We start from the raw sequence: 21,033 nt of genomic DNA, 5'->3' as shown, positions 1-21,033 counted from the left end.
CACTAATGTCAGGCTCCCACCCCGGAGGCGGCCGCACTAATGTCCCGCTCCCACCCCGGAGGCGGCCGCACTAATGTCCCGCTCCCACCCCGGAGGCGGCCGCACTAATGTCAGGCTCTCAACCCGGAGGCGGCCACACTAATGTCCCGCTCCCACCCCGGAGGCGGCCGCACTAATGTCAGGCTCCCACCCCGGAGGCGGCCGCACTAATGTCTGGCAACGCGTTGCTAGCAGTCCTGGCACAGAAGGGGTTATTCTCTGACTAGACGCGGGGACATGGTGTCATTCTCTTGGTTTGGGGGCAGAGCACTTCACACGGTGACATCTCAGTGTGACAAGGACATTGGAAGGTCACAGACGGCAGAGACACTGGGGCTGGTTACGGGGAATCGAGGGTTAACCCTTGCTGTGCTGGGGCGGCCTGCAGATTCCGCTGGCACTCTAGGAGTTAAAGATTCTCTGTTGCAGAGGAGAGCTGTGAGTAAGGGGTGGGGGGGCAGAGAGAGATACAGAGGGGAGGAGGAGGGGGGGAGGGAGAGGTACAAAGGGTAGGGGAGGGGGGTACAGAGGGGAGGGGGAGAGAGATACAGAAGGGAGGGGGGGGAGGGAGGGGGAGGGAGAGATACAGAGGGGAAGAGGAGGGGGGAGAGAGAGGTACAGAGGGAAAGGGGGGGAGATACAGAGGGGAGGGAGAGAGGGGGGAGGGAGAGATACAGGAGGAGGAGGAGGGGGGGGGAGAGATACAGAGGGGAGGGGGTGGGAGAGATACAGAGGGGGGAAGGGGAGGGGGGAAGGGGAGGGGGGAGAGAGGTATAGAGGGAAGGAGGAGGGGGAGATGCAGAGGGGAGGGGGGAGAGAGATACAGAGGGGAGGAGGAGGGGGGAGAGGGAGGTACAGAGGGTATGGGAGGGGGGAAATAAAGAGGGGAGATGGAGGGAGTTACAGAGGTGAGGGGGGGGAGATACAGAGGGGAGGAGGAGGGGGAGATATACAGAGGTGAGGGTGGGGAATACAGAAGGGCGGGGGAGAGAGATACAGAGGAGAGGGGGAGGGGGGAGGAGATACAAGAGGGGAGGGAGAGATACAGAGGGGAGGAGGAGGGGGAGAGATACAGAGGGGAGGGGGGTGAGAGATACAGAGGGGAGGGGGAGATACATAGGGGAGGTGGAGGGGGGAAGAGAGGCACAGAGGGGAGGGGGAGATACAGAGGGGAGGGGAAGGAGGTGGAGAGAGATACAGAGGGGAGGGGAGGTGGGGAGGAGAGAGATATAGAGGGGACGGGGAGGGAGGAGAGAGATACAGAGGGGAGGGGGGAGAGATACAGATGGGAAGGGGAGGGGGGAGAGTTACAGCAGTGAGGGGGGGTTTGGAGAGAGATACAGAGGGGAGGGGGGAGAGATACAGAGGGGGGGAGAGATACAGAGGGGAGGGGGGGAGAGGTACAGGGGGAGGGGGTGGAGAGAGATACAGAGGGGAGGGGAAGTGGGGAGGAGAGAGATAGAGAGGGGAGGAGGGGAGAGATACAGAGGGGAGGGAGGGGAGGAGGGGAGAGATACAGAGGGGAGGGGAAGGAGGTGGAGAGAGATACAGAGGGGAGGAGAGGTGGGGTAGAGAGAGATACAGAGGAGAGGGGAAGGAGGTGGAGAGAGATACAGAAGGGACGGGGAGGGAGGAGAGAGATACAGAGGGGAGGGGGGAGAGATACAGAGGGGGGGAGGGTGGAGAGAGATACAGAGGGGAGGGGTGGAGAGATACAGAGGGGAGGGGGAGGGAGGGATACAGAGGGGAGGGGGAGAGAGATACAGAGGGGAGGGAGGAGAGAGATACAGAGGGGGGGAGAGATACAGAGGGGAGGGAGATACAGAAGGGAGGGGGAGGGAGATACAGAAGGGAGGGGGGGGGGAGAGATACAGAGGGGAGGGGGAGGGATACCGAGGGGAGGGGGGAGAGAGATACATAGGGGAGGGAGGAGAGAGATACAGAGGGGGGGAGAGATACAGAGGGGAGGGAGATACAGAAGGGAGGGGGAGGGAGATACAGAGGGGAGGGGGAGGGAGGGATACCGAAGGGAGGGGGAGAGAGATACATAGGGGAGGGAGGAGAGAGATACAGAGGGGGGGGAGAGATACAGAGGGGAGGGAGATACAGAGGGGAGGGAGATACAGAAGGGAGGGGGAGAGAGAGAGTTGGTGTGAGATACGATGGAGTTATTCATTAAACTGCGATAGTGTAGATCGTTACGCGAATGTGGCTGTTGGAGTGGTTGTGTCCTGACGGGCACTATCGCAGTGTAAGGCTGCGCTTATAGTGCCGGAGACCGCGAGTCAAAACAAATGCATTGCCGCTGATGCGTGCGCTTATAGTAAGGGCGACGGCGCGGTCGCGATCGCTGGAAGTCATCTCAATTTGATTTTTCCTGAGAGAGAGTGTACCTGTGCGCCTCACAGTATGTGTGTGTGTGTGTGTGTGTGTGTACCTGTGCGCCTCACAGTATGTGTGTGTGTGTGTGTGTGTGTGTACCTGTGCGCCTCACAGTATGTGTGTGTGTGTGTGTGTGTTGTGTGTGTGTGTGTGTGTGTGTACCTGGGTGTCACAGTGTGTGTATCTGTGCGCCTCACAGTGTGTGTGTGTGTGTGTGTGTGTGTGTGTACCTGGGTGTCACAGTGTGTGTATCTGTGCGCCTCACAGTGTGTGTGTGTGTGTGTGTGTGTGTGTACCTGTGCGCCTCACAGTGTGTGTGTGTGTGTGTGTGTGTGTGTGTGTGTGTGTGTACCTGTGCGCCTCACAGTGTGTGTGTGTGTGTGTGTGTGTGTGTGTGTGTGTGTGTGTACCTGTGCGCCTCACAGTGTGTGTGTGTGTGTGTGTGTGTACCTGGGTGTCACAGTGTGTGTATCTGTGCGCCTCACAGTGTGTGTGTGTGTGTGTGTGTGTGTGTGTGTGTGTGTGTGTGTGTGTACCTGTGCGCCTTACAGTGTGTGTGTGTGTGTGTGTGTGTGTACCTGGGTGTCACAGTGTGTGTATCTGTGCGCCTCACAGTGTGTGTGTGTGTGTGTGTACCTGTGCGCCTCACAGTGTGTGTGTGTGCGCCTCACAGTGTGTGTGTGTGTGTGTGTGTGTGTGTGTGTGTACCTGGGTGTCACAGTGTGTGTATCTGTGCGCCTCACAGTGTGTGTGTGTGTGTGTGTGTGTACCTGTGCGCCTCACAGTGTGTGTGTGTGCGCCTCACAGTGTGTGTGTGTGTGTGTGTGTGTACCTGGGTGTCACAGTGTGTGTATCTGTGCGCCTCACAGTGTGTGTGTGTGTGTGTGTGTGTGTGTGTGTGTGTACCTGTGCGCCTCACAGTGTGTGTGTGTGTGTGTGTGTGTGTGTGTGTGTACCTGGGTGTCACAGTGTGTGTATCTGTGCGCCTCACAGTGTGTGTGTGTGTGTGTGTGTGTGTACCTGGGTGTCACAGTGTGTGTATCTGTGCGCCTCACAGTGTGTGTGTGTGTGTGTGTGTGTGTGTGTGTGTACCTGTGCGCCTCACAGTGTGTGTGTGTGTGTGTGTGTGTGTACCTGTGCGCCTCACAGTGTGTGTGTATGTGTGTGTGTGTACCTGGGTGTCACAGTGTGTGTATCTGTGCGCCTCACAGTGTGTGTGTGTGTGTGTGTGTGTGTGTGTGTGTGTGTGTGTGTACCTGTGCGCCTTACAGTGTGTGTGTGTGTGTGTGTGTGTGTACCTGGGTGTCACAGTGTGTGTATCTGTGCGCCTCACAGTGTGTGTGTGTGTGTGTGTGTGTGTGTGTACCTGTGCGCCTCACAGTGTGTGTGTGTGCGCCTCACAGTGTGTGTGTGTGTGTGTGTACCTGGGTGTCACAGTGTGTGTATCTGTGCGCCTCACAGTGTGTGTGTGTGTGTGTGTGTGTGTGTGTGTGTGTGTGTGTGTGTGTGTGTGTACCTGTGCGCCTCACAGTGTGTGTGTGTGTGTGTGTGTGTGTGTGTGTGTGTGTGTGTGTGTGTGTGTGTACCTGGGTGTCACAGTGTGTGTATCTGTGCGCCTCACAGTGTGTGTGTGTGTGTGTACCTGTGCGCCTCACAGTGTGTGTGTGTGTGTGTGCGCCTCACAGTGTGTGTGTGTGTGTGTGTGTGTGTGTGTGTGTGTGTGTGTACCTGGGTGTCACAGTGTGTGTATCTGTGCGCCTCACAGTGTGTGTGTGTGTGTGTGTGTACCTGTGCGCCTCACAGTGTGTGTGTGTGCGCCTCACAGTGTGTGTGTGTGTGTGTGTACCTGGGTGTCACAGTGTGTGTATCTGTGCGCCTCACAGTGTGTGTGTGTGTGTGTGTGTGTGTGTGTGTACCTGGGTGTCACAGTGTGTGTGTCCCTGGGTGTCACAGTGTGTGTGTGTGTGTGTGTGTACCTGTGCGCCTCACAGTGTGTGTGTGTGCGCCTCACAGTGTGTGTGTGTGTGTGTGTACCTGGGTGTCACAGTGTGTGTATCTGTGCGCCTCACAGTGTGTGTGTGTGTGTGTGTGTGTGTGTGTGTGTACCTGGGTGTCACAGTGTGTGTGTCCCTGGGTGTCACAGTGTGTGTGTGTGTGTGTGTGTACCTGTGCGCCTCACAGTGTGTGTGTGTGCGCCTCACAGTGTGTGTGTGTGTGTGTGTACCTGGGTGTCACAGTGTGTGTATCTGTGCGCCTCACAGTGTGTGTGTGTGTGTGTGTGTGTGTGTGTGTGTACCTGGGTGTCACAGTGTGTGTGTCCCTGGGTGTCACAGTGTGTGTGTCCCTGGGTGTCACAGTGTGTGTGTCCCTGGGTGTCACAGTGTGTGTGTGTGTGTACCTGGGTGTCAAAGTGTGTGTGTGTCCCTGTGTGTGTGTGTACCTGGGTGTCGCAGTGTGTGTGTCCCTGGGTGTCACAGTGTTTGTGTACCTGGGTGTCACAGTGTGTGTGTGTGTGTCCCTGTGTGTGTGTGTACCTGGGTGTCACAGTGTTTGTGTACCTGGGTGTCACAGTGTGTGTGTGTGTGTACCTGGGTGTCAAAAAGTGTGTGTGTCCCTGGGTGACACAGTGTTTGTGTACCTGGGTGTCACAGTGTGTGTGTGTGTGTGTACCTGGGTGTCCCTGTGTGTGTGTGTACCTGGGTGTCGCAGTGTGTGTGTCCCTGTGTGTGTGTACCTGGGTGTCAAAGTGTGTGTGTGTCTGTGTGTGTGTGTACCTGGGTGTCGCAGTGTGTGTGTCCCTGTGTGTGTGTACCTGGGTGTCACAGTGTGTGTGTGTGTGTGTACCTGGGTGTCACAGTGTGTGTGTATCTGTGCGCCTCACAGTGTGTGTGTGTGTGTGTGTGTGTCCCTGTGTGTGTGTACCTGGGTGTCACAGTGTGTGTGTGTCCCTGTGTGTGTGTGTGTGTACCTGGGTGTCACAGTGTGTGTGTGTCACAGTGTATGTCCCTGTGTGTCTCCGTGTGTGTGCCACAGTGTGTATGTCACAGTGTGTGTGTGTCCCTGGGTGTCACAGTGTGTGTGTCACAGGGTGTGTCCGTCCCTGGGTGTCAGTATGTGTGTATCATAGTGTGTGTGTGTGTGTGTGTACCTTGGTGTCACAGTGTGTGTTACAATGTGTGTGTGTCTGAATGTCACAGTGTATGTGTGTGTATGCGTCCCTGGGTGTCACAGTGTGTGTTACAATGTGTGTGTGTCTGAATGCCACTGTGTGTGTGTGTACCTTGGTGTCAGTGTGTGTTACAATGTGTGTGTGTCTGAATGTCACAGTGTGTGTGTGTGTGTGTGTGTGTGTGTGTGTGTGTGTACCTTGGTGTCACAGTGTGTGTTACAATGTGTGTGTGTCTGAATGTCACAGTGTATGTGTGTGTATGCGTCCCTGGGTGTCACAGTGTGTGTCTCTGGTTGTCACAGTGTGTATGTCCCTGAGTGTCACAGGGTGTGTCCGTCCCTTGGTGTTAGTGTGTGTATCACAGTGTGTGTGTGTACCTTGCTGTCACAGTGTGTTACAATGTGTGTGTGTGTCTGGATGTCACAGTGTGTGTGTGTGTGTATGTGTCCCTGGGTGTCACAGTGTGTCCCCCCCTGGGTATCACAGTGTGTGTCTCTGGGTGTCACAGTGTGTGTCTCTGGGTGTCACAATGTATGTCCCCCTGGGTGTCACAGAGTGTGTGTCCCTGTGTGTGTTTCCCCTTGGGTTTCGCAGTCCCCCTTGGTGTCACAGTGTGTGTGTCCCTGTGTGTCACTATGTGGGTTTGTGTCACAGTGTGTGTGTCCCTGTGTGTCACAGGGTGTGTCCGTCCCTGGGTTCAGTTTGTGTGTGTCACAGTGTGTGTGTCCCTGTGTGTCACAGGGTGTGTCCGTCCCTGGGTTTCAGTGTGTGTGTGTCACAGTGTGGGTAAATGTGTACCTTGGTGTCACAGTGTGTGTGTAACAATGTGTGTGTGTGTGGATGTCACAGTGTATGTGTGTCCCTGGGTGTCACAGTGTGTGTGTGTCCATGGGTGTCACAGTGTGTGTGTCCCTGTGTGTTTGTGTCCCTGGGTGTGTGTCACAGTGTGTGTGTGTCCTTGGGGGTCACTGTGTGTGTCCCTGTGTGTTTGTGTCCCTGTGTGTATCACTGTGTGTGTGTGTCCCTGGGTGTCACTGTGTGTGTCCCTGTGTGTTTATGTCCCTGGGTGTCACTGTGTGTATCACTGTGCATGTGTGTGTGTGTGTCCCTGGGTAGCACTGTGTGTATCACTGTGTGTGTGTCACTGTGTGTGTGCCACTGTGCGTGCGTGTGTGTCCCTGTGTGTTTGTGTCCCTGGGTGTCACTGTGTGTATCACTGTGTGTGTGTGTCCCTGGGTGTCACTGTGTGTATCACTGTGTGTGTGTGTGTGTGTGTGTGTCCCTGGGTGTCACTGTGTGTATCACTGTGTGTATCACTGTGTGTGTGTGTGTGTGTCCCTGGGTGTCACTGTGTGTATCACTGTGTGTGTGTGTGTGTGTGTGTCCCTGGGTGTAACTGTGTGTATCACTGTGTGTATCACTGTGTGTATCACTGTGTGTGTGTGTGTGTGTCCCTGGGTGTCACTGTGTGTATCACTGTGTGTGTGTGTCCCTGGGTGTCACTGTGTGTATCACTGTGTGTGTGTGTGTGTGTGTGTGTCCCTGGGTGTCACTGTGTGTATCACTGTGTGTATCACTGTGTGTGTGTGTGTGTGTCCCTGGGTGTCACTGTGTGTATCACTGTGTGTGTGTGTGTGTGTGTGTCCCTGGGTGTAACTGTGTGTATCACTGTGTGTATCACTGTGTGTATCACTGTGTGTGTGTGTGTGTGTCCCTGGGTGTCACTGTGTGTATCACTGTGTGTGTGTCACTGTGTGTGTGTGTCACTGGGTGTCACTGTATGTATCACTGGGTGTATCACTGTGTGTGTGTGTGTCACTGGGTGTCACTGTGTGTATCACTGTGTGTATCACTGTGTGTATCACTGTGTGTGTGTGTGTCCCTGGGTGTCACTGTGTGTATCACTGTGTGTGTGTCACTGTGTGTGTGTGTCACTGGGTGTCACTGTATGTATCACTGGGTGTATCACTGTGTGTGTGTGTGTCACTGGGTGTCACTGTGTGTATCACTGTGTGTATCACTGTGTGTATCACTGTGTGTGTGTGTGTCCTTGGGTGTCACTGGGTGTATCACTGTGTGTGTGTGTGTGTGTCCTTGGGTGTCACTGTGTGTATCACTGTGTGTATCACTGTGTGTATCACTGTGTGTGTGTGTGTCACTGGGTGTCACTGTGTGTATCACTGTGTGTGTCCCTGGGTGTCACTGTGTGTATCACTGTGTGTGTGTCCCTGGGTGTCACTGTGTGTATCACTGTGTGTGTGTCCCTGGGTGTCACTGTGTGTATCACTGTGTGTGTGTCCCTGGGTGTCACTGTGTGTATCACTGTGTGTGTGTGTCCCTGGGTGTCACTGTGTGTATCACTGTGTGTGTGTGTGTCCCTGGGTGTCACTGTGTGTATCACTGTGTGTGTGTGTGTCCCTGGGTGTCACTGTGTGTATCACTGTGTGTGTGTATCCCTGAGTGTCACTTTGTGTATCACTGTGTGTATCACTGTGTGTGTGTGTCCCTGGGTGTCACTGTGTGTGTCACTGTGTGTATCACTGTGTGTATCACTGTGTGTGTGTGTCCCTGGGTGTCACTGTGTGTATCACTGTGTGTGTGTCCCTGGGTGTCACTGTGTGTATCACTGTGTGTGTGTGTCCCTGGGTGTCACTGTGTGTATCACTGTGTGTGTGTGTCCCTGGGTGTCACTGTGTGTATCACTGTGTGTGTGTGTCCCTGGGTGTATCACTGTGTGTATGTCACTGTGTGTGTGTGTCCCTGGGTGTCACTGTGTGTATCACTGTGTGTGTGTGTCCCTGGGTGTATCACTGTGTGTATGTCACTGTGTGTGTGTGTCCCTGGGTGTCACTGTGTGTATGCCACTGTGCGTGCGTGCGTGTCACTGGGTGTCACTGTGTGTATCACTGTGTGTGTGTCCCTGGGTGTCACTGTGTGTATCACTGTGTGTGTTTGTCCCTGTGTATCACTGTGTGTATCACTGTGTGTATGCCACTGTGCGTGCGTGTCACTGGGTGTCACTGTGTGTATCACTGCGTGTGTGTCCCTGGGTGTCACTGTGTGTATGTCACTGTGTGTGTGTGTCCCTGGGTAGTACTGTGTGTATCACTGTGTGTATCACTGTGTGTGCGTGTCACTGGGTGTCACTGTGTGTATCACTGCGTGTGTGTCCCTGGGTGTCACTGTGTGTATGTCACTGTGTGTGTGTGTCCCTGGGTAGTACTGTGTGTATCACTGTGTGTGCCACTGTGCGTGTGTCACAGTGTGTGTGTGTCCCTGGGTGTCACAGTGTGTGTTCCTGAGTGTCACAGTGTGTGTGTGTCCCTGGGTGTCACTGTGTGTATCACTGTGTGTGTCCCTGGGTGTCACTGTGTGTATCACTGTGTGTGTGTCCCTGGGTGTCACTGTGTGTATCACTGTGGGTGTCACTGTGTGTATCACTGTGTGTGCCACTGTGCGTGTGTGTCACTGGATGTCCACTGTGTGTGCCACTGTGCGTGTGTGTCCCTGGATGTCCACTGTGTGTGCCACTGTGTGTGTGTGTCCCTGGATGTCCACTGTGTGTGCCACTGTGCGTGTGTGTGTGTGTGTCACTGTGTGTATCACTGTGGGTGCCACTGTGCGTGTGCGTGTGTGTGTGTGCCTGGATGTCCACTGTGTGTGCCACTGTGCGTGTGTGTGTGTGTGCCCCTGGATGTCCACTGTGTGTGCCACTGTGAGTGTGTGTGTGTCCCTGGATGTCCACTGTGTGTGCCATTGTGCGTGTGTGTGTGCCTGGATGTCCACTGTGTGTGCCACTGTGCGTGTGTGTGTGTGTCCCTGGATGTCCACTGTGTGTGCCACTGTGCGTGTGTGTGTGTCTCTGGATGTCCACTGTGTGTGCCACTGTGCGTGTGTGTGTGTGTGTCCCTGGATGTCCACTGTGTGTGCCACTGTGCGTGTGTGTGTGTCTCTGGATGTCCACTGTGTGTGTGCCACTGTGTGTGCCACTGTGCGTGTGTGTGTGTCCCTGGATGTCCACTGTGTGTGCGCCACTGTGCATGTGTGTGTGTCTCTGGATGTCCACTGTGTGTGCGCCACTGTGCGTGTGTGTGTGTCCCTGGATGTCCACTGTGTGTGCGCCACTGTGCATGTGTGTATGTCCCTGGATGTCCACTGTGTGTGCCACTGTGTGTGTCCCTGGTTGTCACTGTGTGTATCACTGTGTGTGCCACTGTGCGTGTATGTGTGTCCCTGGATGTCCACTGTGTGTGCCACTGTGCGTGTGTGTGTCCCTGGATGTCACTGTGTGTATCACTGTGTGTGCCACTGTGCGTGTGTGTGTCCCCCTGGATGTCACTGTGTGTATCACTGTGTGTGCCACTGTGCGTGTGTGTGTCCCCCTGGATGTCACTGTGTGTATCACTGTGTGTGCCACTGTGCGTGTGTGTGTGTCCCTGGATGTCACTGTGTGTATCACTGTGTGTGCCACTGTGCGTGTGTGTGTCCCCCTGGATGTCACTGTGTGTATCACTGTGTGTGCCACTGTGCGTGTGTGTGTGTCCCTGGATGTCACACTGCCTCTGTTTGCACCACTATGTTACACAGCACAGCTTTATGAATGAGAGCTCAATGAGCCAATAGCAGCCCGTCATTCATCCAGAGATGCGTCCCAGCGGCCAATGGGCTCGCGTCTTCATCTCTGGGCATCCTGGTGATGTATCAGTGTGTGACATGTGTCATATGTGAGGAGCTGGCAGGGGCAGACCGGGGGGGGGGGGGGGGGGGGGGAGTACAGTATTAGAGGGTAGGAGGGGGCAGTGTGGGGATGTCACTATTAGAGGGTAGGAGGGGGCAGTATTAGAGGGTAGGAGGGGGGCAGTGTGGGGATGTCACTATTAGAGGGTAGGAGGGGGCAGTATTAGAGGGTAGGAGGAGGGCAGTGCTGGGGATTTCAGTATTAGAGGGTAGGAGGGGGCAGTCTTAGAGGGTAGGAGGGGGCAGTATTAGAGGGTAGGAGGGGGCAGTATTAGAGGGTAGGAGGGGGCAGTCTTAGAGGGTAGGAGGGGGCAGTATTAGAGGGTAGGAGGGGGCAGTATTAGAGGGTAGGAGGGGGCAGTATTAGAGGGTAGGAGGGGGCAGTGTGGGGATGTCACTATTAGAGGGTAGGAGGGGGCAGTATTAGAGGGTAGGAGGGGGCAGTGTGGGGATGTCACTATTAGAGGGTAGGAGGGGGCAGTATTAGAGGGTAGGAGGGGGCAGTGTGGGGATGTCACTATTAGAGGGTAGGAGGGGGCAGTATTAGAGGGTAGGAGGGGGCAGTGTGGGGATGTCACTATTAGAGGGTAGGAGGGGGCAGTATTAGAGGGTAGGAGGGGGCAGTGTGGGGATGTCACTATTAGAGGGTAGGAGGGGGCAGTGTGGGGATGTCACTATTAGAGGGTAGGAGGGGGCAGTCTTAGAGGGTAGGAGGGGCAGTGCTGGGGATGTCAGTATTAGAGGGTAGGGGGGCAGTGCTGGGGGCAGTATTAGAGGGTAGGAGGGGGCAGTGCTGGGGTTGTCAGTATTAGAGGGTAGGAGGGGGCAGTGCTGGGGTGTCAGTATTAGAGGGTATGAGGGGGCAGTGCTGGGGGACAGTATTAGAGGGTAGGGAGGGCAGTGCTGGGGGGCAGTATTAGAGGGTAGGATGGGGCAGTGCTGGGGGGGGCAGTATTAGAGGATAGGTGGGGGCAGTGTTGGGGGTGTCAGTATTAGAGGGTAGGAGGGGCAGAGCTGGGGATTTCAGTATTAGAGGGTAGGAGGGGGCAGTCTTAGAGGGTAGGAGGGGGCAGTATTAGAGGGTAGGAGGGGGCAGTATTAGAGGGTAGGAGGGGGCAGTATTAGAGGGTAGGAGGGGGCAGTGTGGGGATGTCACTATTAGAGGGTAGGAGGGGGCAGTATTAGAGGGTAGGAGGGGGCAGTGTGGGGATGTCACTATTAGAGGGTAGGAGGGGGCAGTATTAGAGGGTAGGAGGGGGCAGTGTGGGGATGTCACTATTAGAGGGTAGGAGGGGGCAGTATTAGAGGGTAGGAGGGGGCAGTGTGGGGATGTCACTATTAGAGGGTAGGAGGGGGCAGTGTGGGGATGTCACTATTAGAGGGTAGGAGGGGGCAGTCTTAGAGGGTAGGAGGGGCAGTGCTGGGGATGTCAGTATTAGAGGGTAGGGGGGCAGTGCTGGGGGGCAGTATTAGAGGGTAGGAGGGGGCAGTGCTGGGGTTGTCAGTATTAGAGGGTAGGAGGGGGCAGTGCTGGGGTGTCAGTATTAGAGGGTATGAGGGGGCAGTGCTGGGGGACAGTATTAGAGGGTAGGGAGGGCAGTGCTGGGGGGCAGTATTAGAGGGTAGGATGGGGCAGTGCTGGGGGGGGCAGTATTAGAGGATAGGTGGGGGCAGTGTTGGGGGTGTCAGTATTAGAGGGTAGGAGGGGCAGAGCTGGGGATTTCAGTATTAGAGGGTAGGAGGGGGCAGTCTTAGAGGGTAGGAGGGGGCAGTATTAGAGGGTAGGAGGGGGCAGTATTAGAGGGTAGGAGGGGGCAGTATTAGAGGGTAGGAGGGGGCAGTGTGGGGATGTCACTATTAGAGGGTAGGAGGGGGCAGTATTAGAGGGTAGGAGGGGGCAGTGTGGGGATGTCACTATTAGAGGGTAGGAGGGGGCAGTATTAGAGGGTAGGAGGGGGCAGTGTGGGGATGTCACTATTAGAGGGTAGGAGGGGGCAGTATTAGAGGGTAGGAGGGGGCAGTGTGGGGATGTCACTATTAGAGGGTAGGAGGGGGCAGTGTGGGGATGTCACTATTAGAGGGTAGGAGGGGGCAGTCTTAGAGGGTAGGAGGGGCAGTGCTGGGGATGTCAGTATTAGAGGGTAGGGGGGCAGTGCTGGGGGGCAGTATTAGAGGGTAGGAGGGGGCAGTGCTGGGGTTGTCAGTATTAGAGGGTAGGAGGGGGCAGTGCTGGGGTGTCAGTATTAGAGGGTATGAGGGGGCAGTGCTGGGGGACAGTATTAGAGGGTAGGGAGGGCAGTGCTGGGGGGCAGTATTAGAGGGTAGGATGGGGCAGTGCTGGGGGGGGCAGTATTAGAGGATAGGTGGGGGCAGTGTTGGGGGTGTCAGTATTAGAGGGTAGGAGGGGCAGAGCTGGGGATTTCAGTATTAGAGGGTAGGAGGGGGCAGTCTTAGAGGGTAGGAGGGGGCAGTATTAGAGGGTAGGAGGGGGCAGTATTAGAGGGTAGGAGGGGGCAGTATTAGAGGGTAGGAGGGGGCAGTGTGGGGATGTCACTATTAGAGGGTAGGAGGGGGCAGTATTAGAGGGTAGGAGGGGGCAGTGTGGGGATGTCACTATTAGAGGGTAGGAGGGGGCAGTATTAGAGGGTAGGAGGGGGCAGTGTGGGGATGTCACTATTAGAGGGTAGGAGGGGGCAGTGTGGGGATGTCACTATTAGAGGGTAGGAGGGGGCAGTCTTAGAGGGTAGGAGGGGCAGTGCTGGGGATGTCAGTATTAGAGGGTAGGGGGGCAGTGCTGGGGGGCAGTATTAGAGGGTAGGAGGGGGCAGTGCTGGGGTTGTCAGTATTAGAGGGTAGGAGGGGGCAGTGCTGGGGTGTCAGTATTAGAGGGTATGAGGGGGCAGTGCTGGGGGACAGTATTAGAGGGTAGGGAGGGCAGTGCTGGGGGGCAGTATTAGAGGGTAGGATGGGGCAGTGCTGGGGGGGGCAGTATTAGAGGATAGGTGGGGGCAGTGTTGGGGGTGTCAGTATTAGAGGGTAGGAGGGGCAGAGCTGGGGGGCAGTTTTAGAGGGTAGGAGGGGGCAGTGCTGGGGGGCAGTATTAGAGTGTAGGAGGGGGCAGTGTTGGGGGTGTCAGTATTAGAGGGTAGGAGGGGCAGTGCTGGGGGGCAGTATTAGAGGGTAGGATGGGGCAGTGTTGGGGGGCAGTATTAGAGGGTAGGAGGTGGCAGTGCTGGAGGGGGCAGTATTAGAGGGTAGGAGGTGGCAGTGCTGGAGGGGGCAGTATTAGATGGTAGGAGGGGGCAGTGCTGGGGGTGTCAGTATTAGAGGATAGGAGGGGGCAGTGTTGGGGGGCAGTATTAGAGGGTAGGAGGTGGCAGTGCTGGAGGGGGCAGTATTAGAGGGTAGGGGGTGGCAGTGCTGGAGGGGGCAGTATTAGAGGGTAGGGGGTGGCAGTGCTGGAGGGGGCAGTATTAGATGGTAGGAGGGGGCAGTGCTGGGGGTGTCAGTATTAGAGGATAGGAAGGGGCAGTGCTGGGGGTGTCAGTATTAGAGGATAGGAAGGGGCAGTGCTGGGGGTGTCAGGATTAGAGGGTAGGAGGGGGCAGTGCTGGTTGGGCAGTATTAGAAGGTAGGAGGAGGCAGTGTTGGGGTGTCAGTATTAGAGGGTAGGAGGGGGCAGTGCTGAGGGGGCAGTATTAGAGGTTAGGAGGGGAAATGCTGGGGGGCAGTATTAGAAGGTAGGAGGAGGCAGTGTTGGGGGGTGTCAGTATTAGAGGGTAGGAGGGGGCAGTGCTGAGGGGGCAGTATTAGAGGTTAGGGGGGGCAATGCTGGGGGCAGTATTAAAGGGTAGGAAGGGGCAGAACAGGGCGGGTGCCGTATTAGACGGTAGGAGGGGACAGTGCTGGGGGGGCAGTTTTAGAGGGTAGGAGGGGGCAGTGCTGGGGGTGTAAGTATTAGAGGGTAGGAGGTGGCAGTGCAGGGGGCAGAACAGGGGGCAGTATTACAGGGTAGGAGTGGCAGTGCTGGGATTGGGCAGGAGGGGGTAGAACAGGGGGGCAGTATTTGTGGGTAGGAGGGGGCAGTGCTGGGCGGGCATTACTAGAGGGTAGGAGGGGCAGAATGGGGGGGGTGGCTGTATTAGTGGGTAGGAGGGGCAGTGCTGGGGGGCATTATTGGAGGGTTGGAGGGGGTAGAACAGGGGGGTGGCAATATTAAAGGTTGGAGGGGGCAGTGCTGGGGTTGTCAGTATTAGGAGGGTAGGATGGGGCAGTGCTGGGGGCAGTATTAGGGTAGGACGGGGCAGTGCTGGGGGTGTCAGTATAAGAGTGTAGGAAGGGGCAGTGCTGGTGGGGCAGTATTAGAGGGTAGGATGGGCAATGCTGGGGGGCAGTATTAGAGGGTAAGAGAGGGCAGAACAAGGGGGTGGCAGTATTAGTGGGTAGGAGGGGCAGTGCTGGGGGCAGTATTTGGGTGGGAGGGGGCAGTGCTGTGGGTGTTAATATTAGAGGGTAGGAGGGGCCAGTGCCTGGGGGGGCAGTATCAGAGGGTAGGAGGGGGCAGTGCTGGGGTAGTCAGTATAAGAGGGTAGGAGGGTGCAGTGCTGGTGTAACAGTATAAGAGGGTAGGAGGGGGCAGTGCTGGGGTAGTCAGTATTAGAGGGTAGGAAGGGGCAGTCCTGGGGGTGTCAGTATTGGAGGGTTGATGAGGAAAGGAGGGAGTAGTGTGGGGGGTGTCAGTATTAGAGGGTAGGAAGGGGCAGTGCTGGGGGTGTCAGTATTGGAGGCAGTGTGGGGGGTGTCAGAATTAGAGGGTAGGAGGGGGCAGTGCTGGGGGTGTCAGTATTGGAGGGTTGATGAGGAAAGGAGGGGGCAGTGTGGGGGTGTTAGTATTAGAGGGTAGTAAGGGGCAGTGCTGGGGGTGTCAGTATTGGAGGGTAGATGAGGGGAGGAGGGGGCAGTGTGGGGGGTGTCAGTATTAGAGGGTAGGAGGGGGCAGTGCTGGGGGTGTCAGTATTGGAGGGTAGATGAGGGAAGGAGGGGGCAGTGTGGGGGGTGTCAGTATTAGAGGGTAGGAAGGGGCAGTGCTGGGGGTGTCAGTATTGGAAGGTAGATGAGGGTAGGAGTGGGCAGTGTGGGGGTGTCAGTATTGGAGGGTAGATGAGGGTAGGAGGGGGCAGTGCTGGGGGTGTCAGTATTGGATGGTAGATGAGGGGAGGAGTGGGCAGTGTGGGGGGTGTCAGTATTACAGGTTAAGAGTGGGCAGTTCTGGGAGAGCCCGTATTGGAGGATAGATGGGAGGCAGTATTAGGCGTCGATAGAGGGGGGAGCAGTTCCCCATATAACACGCTCCATATAACTCCTCCTATTACCCCATATAACCGCTCCCTATAACTCCTATTACCCCATATAACCTCTTCCTATAACTCCTCCTATTACCCCATATAACCTCTCCCCATAACTCCTCGTATTACCCCATATAACCTCTCCCCATAACTTCTCCTATTACCCCATATAACCTCTCCCTATAACTCCTCCTATTACCCCATATAACAGCTCCCTATAACTCCTCCTATTACCCCATATAACCTCTCCCCATAACTCCTCGTATTACCCCATATAACCTCTCCCCATAACTCCTCGTATTACCCCATATAACCGCTCCCTATAACTCCCCCTATTACCCCATATAACCCCTCCCTATAACTCCTCCTATTACCCCATATAACCTCTCCCTATAACTCCTCCTATTACCCCATATAACCACTCCCTATTACTCCTCCTCCTCCTAACGGAAGGGCTATTTTCGCCTTGCCACGGGTAATGAATAAGTCAGCTGGTGAAGGTCCCCCAGCCCCCCTGACTGTTTCCCCACCCTCTGCTCTCTCTCTCTCTTACAGCCGTGATCCGAAGGTCCGTCCTCTCCGGGATGCGCCGCGTGTCACAGCGAGGCGGAAAGAGGTAGCCAGCTCGAGGGGAGGCATCTGTAACCCCTCACGTTCCCCTGTGTCTACCCATCTCTCCCTCCATCACTCCTCTCTTTCCAACTGATTGATTGACATGGAGCCCACATATGTATGTATGTCTTTATTTATATAGCGCTTCTACCTTAGTATTGTCCAAAGCTGGGGACTTCTCCTTGTACGGCACTTGGGGAATTTACCACGGATACACTATTTCTCTTCTTCTCTCCATCGTTCTTTACCATGTCCCCTCATCTTTCCCACTTTTGCTTCTACCTCCCAGTGTTCCTCAGTCTCCACCCACCGCACCCGTCTCTACACTCCTCCATGACTCTTTTTTTCCCGGTCCCTCCAATCGTTTTGCGAGCTCTCTCCTGCTCTTCACCACTCTCTTCTCACAAATTCTTTCTGCCTCTCCTGTCTCATCCCTCTCGCCTCTCTATCATTTCAACTTTCTTTCGCTCTCCTCACTGTCTCCCTTTCTAACCACACTCTCTTTCTCTCTCGCGCTCTACCCAACATCTCGCCTACTCTCTTTCACGTCTTTCTCCTCTCTCTCCTCACCCTTTTTCTCTCTTGCTCTCTCTCCCTACTTCTTCTCACATTCTCTCTCTCTCTCTCTCTCCCGTCTTTCTCCTGTCTCCTCTCACCCTTTTTCTCTCTCTCTTGCTCATGTCTCGAACCTTGTCTCTCGTTCCAATCTCCAGGATCAGACGTAGATAGTGAGCTGGCTGAAGAAGAAGAGACGGTGAGAAGACAAGAATGGAACAGTCCATCGGAGAGAGGTAGAGGGAGGCAGAGGAGCAAGGTGGGGAGGGTTCGAGGTGTGTTTAGGGTGGGTCTAACGTGTGTGTGTGGGAGGGGGAAGGTCCAAGGAGTGTGTGTGTTGGGGGGGAGGGGGTTCGAGGCGTATTTGAGGAGGGTCTGAGGTGTGTGGGAGGGTTGGAAGTTTTTGAGGGGAGAGGGCCGAGGTGTGTTTGAGGAGGATCTGAGGTGTGTGGGAGGAAGGTTCTGTGTAGAGTTGGATGTGTGTGGAGGGGAGGGTCGGAAGTGTGTGAGTTGAGGGTCGGAAGTGTGGGAGGGGAGGGTCGGAAGTGTGTGAGGGGTCAGAGGCGAGGGGGGAGATGGAGGTGTGAGGGGAGGGTCGGAGGTGTGTGAGGGGAGTTTTTGGGGTATAAGCGGGGGTCGGAGGAGTAAGGGGGCAGGAGGGATGGAGTAGTGTTGGGGAGGGACGGAGGAGTTTGGGGGAGGGTTGGAGGTGTTGGAAGAGAAAGTCGGAGATGTGTGGGGGGGTTGGCGAGAAAGTCAGAGGTGTTTGGGGGTGAGGTTTGGAGGTGTGTGAGGGAGGGTTGGAGGTGTTGGAAGAGAAAGTTGGAGGTGTGTGGGGGAGGGTTGGAGGTCTTGGGAGAGAAAGTTGGAGGTGTGTGGTGGAGGGTTGGAGGTCTTGGGAGAGGAAATCGGAGATGTGTGGGGGAGGGTTGGAGGTCTTGGGAGAGAAAGTCGGAGGTGTGTGGGGGAGGGTTGGAGGTGGGAGAGAATGTCGGAGGTGTGGACTGGGAGGGATTGAGGTGTTGGGAGAGAACGTCAGAGGTGTGTGGGGGAGGGTTGGAGGTGTGTGGGGGAGGGTTGGAGGTGTTGGGAGAGAAAGTCGGAGGTGGGTGGGGGAGGGTTGGAGGTGTTGGGAGAGAAAGTCGGAGGTGGGTGGGGGAGGGTTGGAGGTGTTGGGAGAGAAAGTCGGAGGTGGGTGGGGGAGGGTTGGAGGTGTTGGGAGAGAAAGTCGGAGGTGTGTGGGGGAGGGTTGGAGGTGTTGGGAGAGAAAGTCGGAGGTGTGTGGGGGAGGGTTGGAGGTGTTGGGAAAGAAAGTCGGAGGTGTGTGGGGAAGGGTTGGAGGTGTTGGGAGAGAAAGTCAGAGGTGTGTGTGGGAGGGTTGGAGGTGTGTGGAGGAGGGTTGGAGGTGTGTGGGGAGGGAGGTTGGAGGTGTGTTGGGGGTAGGGATGGAGGTGTGTGTGGGGGAGGGTTGGAGGTGTGTGGGGGGGTTGGAAGTGTATGGGGATAGGGTTGGAGGTGTTGGGAGAGAAAGTCAGAGGTGTATTTGGGGGAGGGTTGGAGGTGTTGGGAGAGAAAGTTGGAGGTGTCTGGAGGTGGGTTGGAGGTGTTGGTAGAGAAAGTCGAGGTGTGGGGGAGGGTTGGAGGTGTGAGAGAAAGTCGGAAGTGTGTGGGGGATGGTTGGAGGTGTGTGAGGGAGGGTTGGAGGTGTTGGGAGAGAAAGTCGGAGGTGTCTGGGGGTGGGTTGGAGGTGTTGGTAGAGAAAGTCGAGGTGTGGGGGAGGGTTGGAGCTGTGAGAGAAAGTCGGAAGGGTGTGGGGGATGGTTGGAGGTGTGTGAGGGAGGGTTGGAGGTGTTGGGAGAGAAAGTCGGAGGTGTGTGGGGGAGGGTTGGAGGTGTTGGGAAAGAAAGTCAGAGGTGTGTGGGGAAGGGTTGGAGGTGTTGGGAGAGAAAGTCAGAGGTGTGTGTGGGAGGGTTGGAGGTGTGTGGGGGAGGGTTGGAGGTGTTGGGAGAGAAAGTCGGAGGTGGGTGGGGGAGGGTTGGAGGTGTTGGGAGAGAAAGTCGGAGGTGGGTGGGGGAGGGTTGGAGGTGTTGGGAGAGAAAGTCGGAGGTGGGTGGGGGAGGGTTGGAGGTGTTGGGAGAGAAAGTCGGAGGTGTGTGGGGGAGGGTTGGAGGTGTTGGGAGAGAAAGTCGGAGGTGTGTGGGGGAGGGTTGGAGGTGTTGGGAAAGAAAGTCGGAGGTGTGTGGGGAAGGGTTGGAGGTGTTGGGAGAGAAAGTCAGAGGTGTGTGTGGGAGGGTTGGAGGTGTGTGGAGGAGGGTTGGAGGTGTGTGGGGAGGGAGGTTGGAGGTGTGTTGGGGGGAGGGATGGAGGTGTGTGTGGGGGAGGGTTGGAGGTGTGTGGGGGGGTTGGAAGTGTATGGGGGTAGGGTTGGAGGTGTTGGGAGAGAAAGTCAGAGGTGTGTTTGGGGGAGGGTGGAGAGGTGTTGGGAGAGAAAGTTGGAGGTGTCTGGGGGTGGGTTGGAGGTGTTGGTAGAGAAAGTCGAGGTGTGGGGGAGGGTTGGAGGTGTGAGAGAAAGTCGGAAGTGTGTGGGGGATGGTTGGAGGTGTGTGTGGGGGAGGGTTGGAGGTGTTGGGAGAGAAAGTCGGAGGTGTCTGGGGGTGGGTTGGAGGTGTTGGTAGAGAAAGTCGAGGTGTGGGGGAGGGTTGGAGGTGTGAGAGAAAATCGGAAGTGTGTGGGGGATGGTTGGAGGTGTGTGAGGGAGGGTTGGAGGTGTTGGGAGAGAAAGTCGGAGGTGTCTGGGGGTGGGTTGGAGGTGTTGGTAGAGAAAGTCGAGGTGTGGGGGAGGGTTGGAGCTGTGAGAGAAAGTCGGAAGTGTGTGGGGGATGGTTGGAGGTGTGTGTGGGGGAGGGTTGGAGGTGTTGGGAGAGAAAGTCGGAGTTGTGGGGGAGGGTTGGAGGTGTGAGAGAAAGTCTGCAGTGTGTGGGGGATGGTTGGAGGTGTGTGGGGGGGGTTGGAGGTGTGTGTGGGGGAGGGTTGGAGGTGTTGGGAGAGAAAGTCGGAGGTGTGAGGGTAATGAGGACGAGGTGTGTGTGGACGGGTGGATAATTAGGACGAGGTTATATCCCCTGACACCCACAACTAGAGCAAGTCCCAAAATTAGACAGAAAATCCACTGCTTCCTGAACTTATTCCAGTTTATCACTTCATGACGAAGCCATTCGCAGACTATAAGTCCCGTGATCCAATTCTATGTACCAAAAAGGCAGGAGAGGCCGATAACTGGGGTTATTATACCAAGAGCTAGCTGCACCTTATACAATGAGAGAGTAGCAGAGTGACAGATAGCTGTGTATCGTATAGTGAGATAAGAGCAGAGTGAGAGATAGCCATGCCTCTCAGGGAGAGGGTTAAAGCCAAGAGATTTATATCCTGATTAAGCCCCTAGGATTGTGTATATGATCCGCATTGCGGGGGGGGGGGGGGGGGGAGGGGGGAGAGGAGAGAAGGGGGGATATTCCTCTCCCTTCCGTCCATCTCACTGCTCCATCAAACACAGAGCAGTGGAGGGGAAGAACTGTAATTTAACACAATGTTCTTATCTCTAATCCTGTGTGCGGAGGGGAAAGGAGGGAGCGGAGGGGAAAGGAGGGAGCAAGGAGAGAGGGGAGGCACCACTGAGAGAGGAGTGAGCGAGGGGGAAGCACCTCTGTAAGGAGAGGGAGGGGGAGGCACAGCTGAGAGGAGAAGAAGGGAGAGGCACAGCTGAGAGAAGGGGGAGGCACAGCTGAGAGAAGGGGGAAGGGGAGGCACAGCTAAGAGCAGAAGGAGGGGGAGACACAGCTGAGAGAAGGGGGAGGCACAGCTGAAAGAAGGGGGAGGCACAGCTGAGAGAAGGGGGAGGCACAGCTGAGAGAAGGGGAGGCACAGCTGAGAGCAGAAGGAGGGGGAGGCGCAGCTGAGAGGAGCGGGAAGGGGAGGCACAGCTGAGAGCTGAAGGAGGGGGAGACGCAGCTGAGAGGAGAGGGAAGGGGAGGCACAGCTGAGAGGAGAGGGAGGCGGAGTCACAGGTGAGTGGAGAGGGAGGGGGAGACACAGCTGAGAGGAGAGTGAGGGGAGGCACAGCTGAGAGGAGAGGGAGGGGGAGACACAGCTGAGAGGAGAGTGAGGGGAGGCACAGCTGAGCGGAGAGTGAGGGGA

General features: G+C 56.0%; 1 protein-coding gene across 7 annotated transcripts in view; it reads left to right on the top strand.

Moving 5' to 3' along the window:
• The window catches only part of DLGAP4 (DLG associated protein 4), a 104,196-nt gene that overhangs the window by 11,575 nt on the left and 71,588 nt on the right, over nucleotides 1-21,033 (top strand). For 2 of the 7 annotated variants that reach the window (XM_075571861.1, XM_075571854.1), the window contains exons 2-3: nucleotides 16,228-16,288; nucleotides 16,998-17,075. The gene's annotated coding sequence lies outside the window, so the exon portion shown is untranslated. Of the gene's footprint in view, nucleotides 1-16,227; nucleotides 16,407-16,997; nucleotides 17,099-21,033 lie in introns of all 7 variants that reach the window. The other 5 variants (XM_075571857.1, XM_075571856.1, XM_075571859.1 and 2 more) reach the window with 5 other exon arrangements.

This window comes from Ascaphus truei, chromosome 15 (genome assembly GCF_040206685.1).
Source record: "Ascaphus truei isolate aAscTru1 chromosome 15, aAscTru1.hap1, whole genome shotgun sequence".
Lineage (NCBI taxonomy): Eukaryota > Metazoa > Chordata > Amphibia > Anura > Ascaphidae > Ascaphus > Ascaphus truei.
Note: the sequence above shows the minus strand (reverse complement) of the source record. Positions and strands in the feature narration are given on the sequence as shown.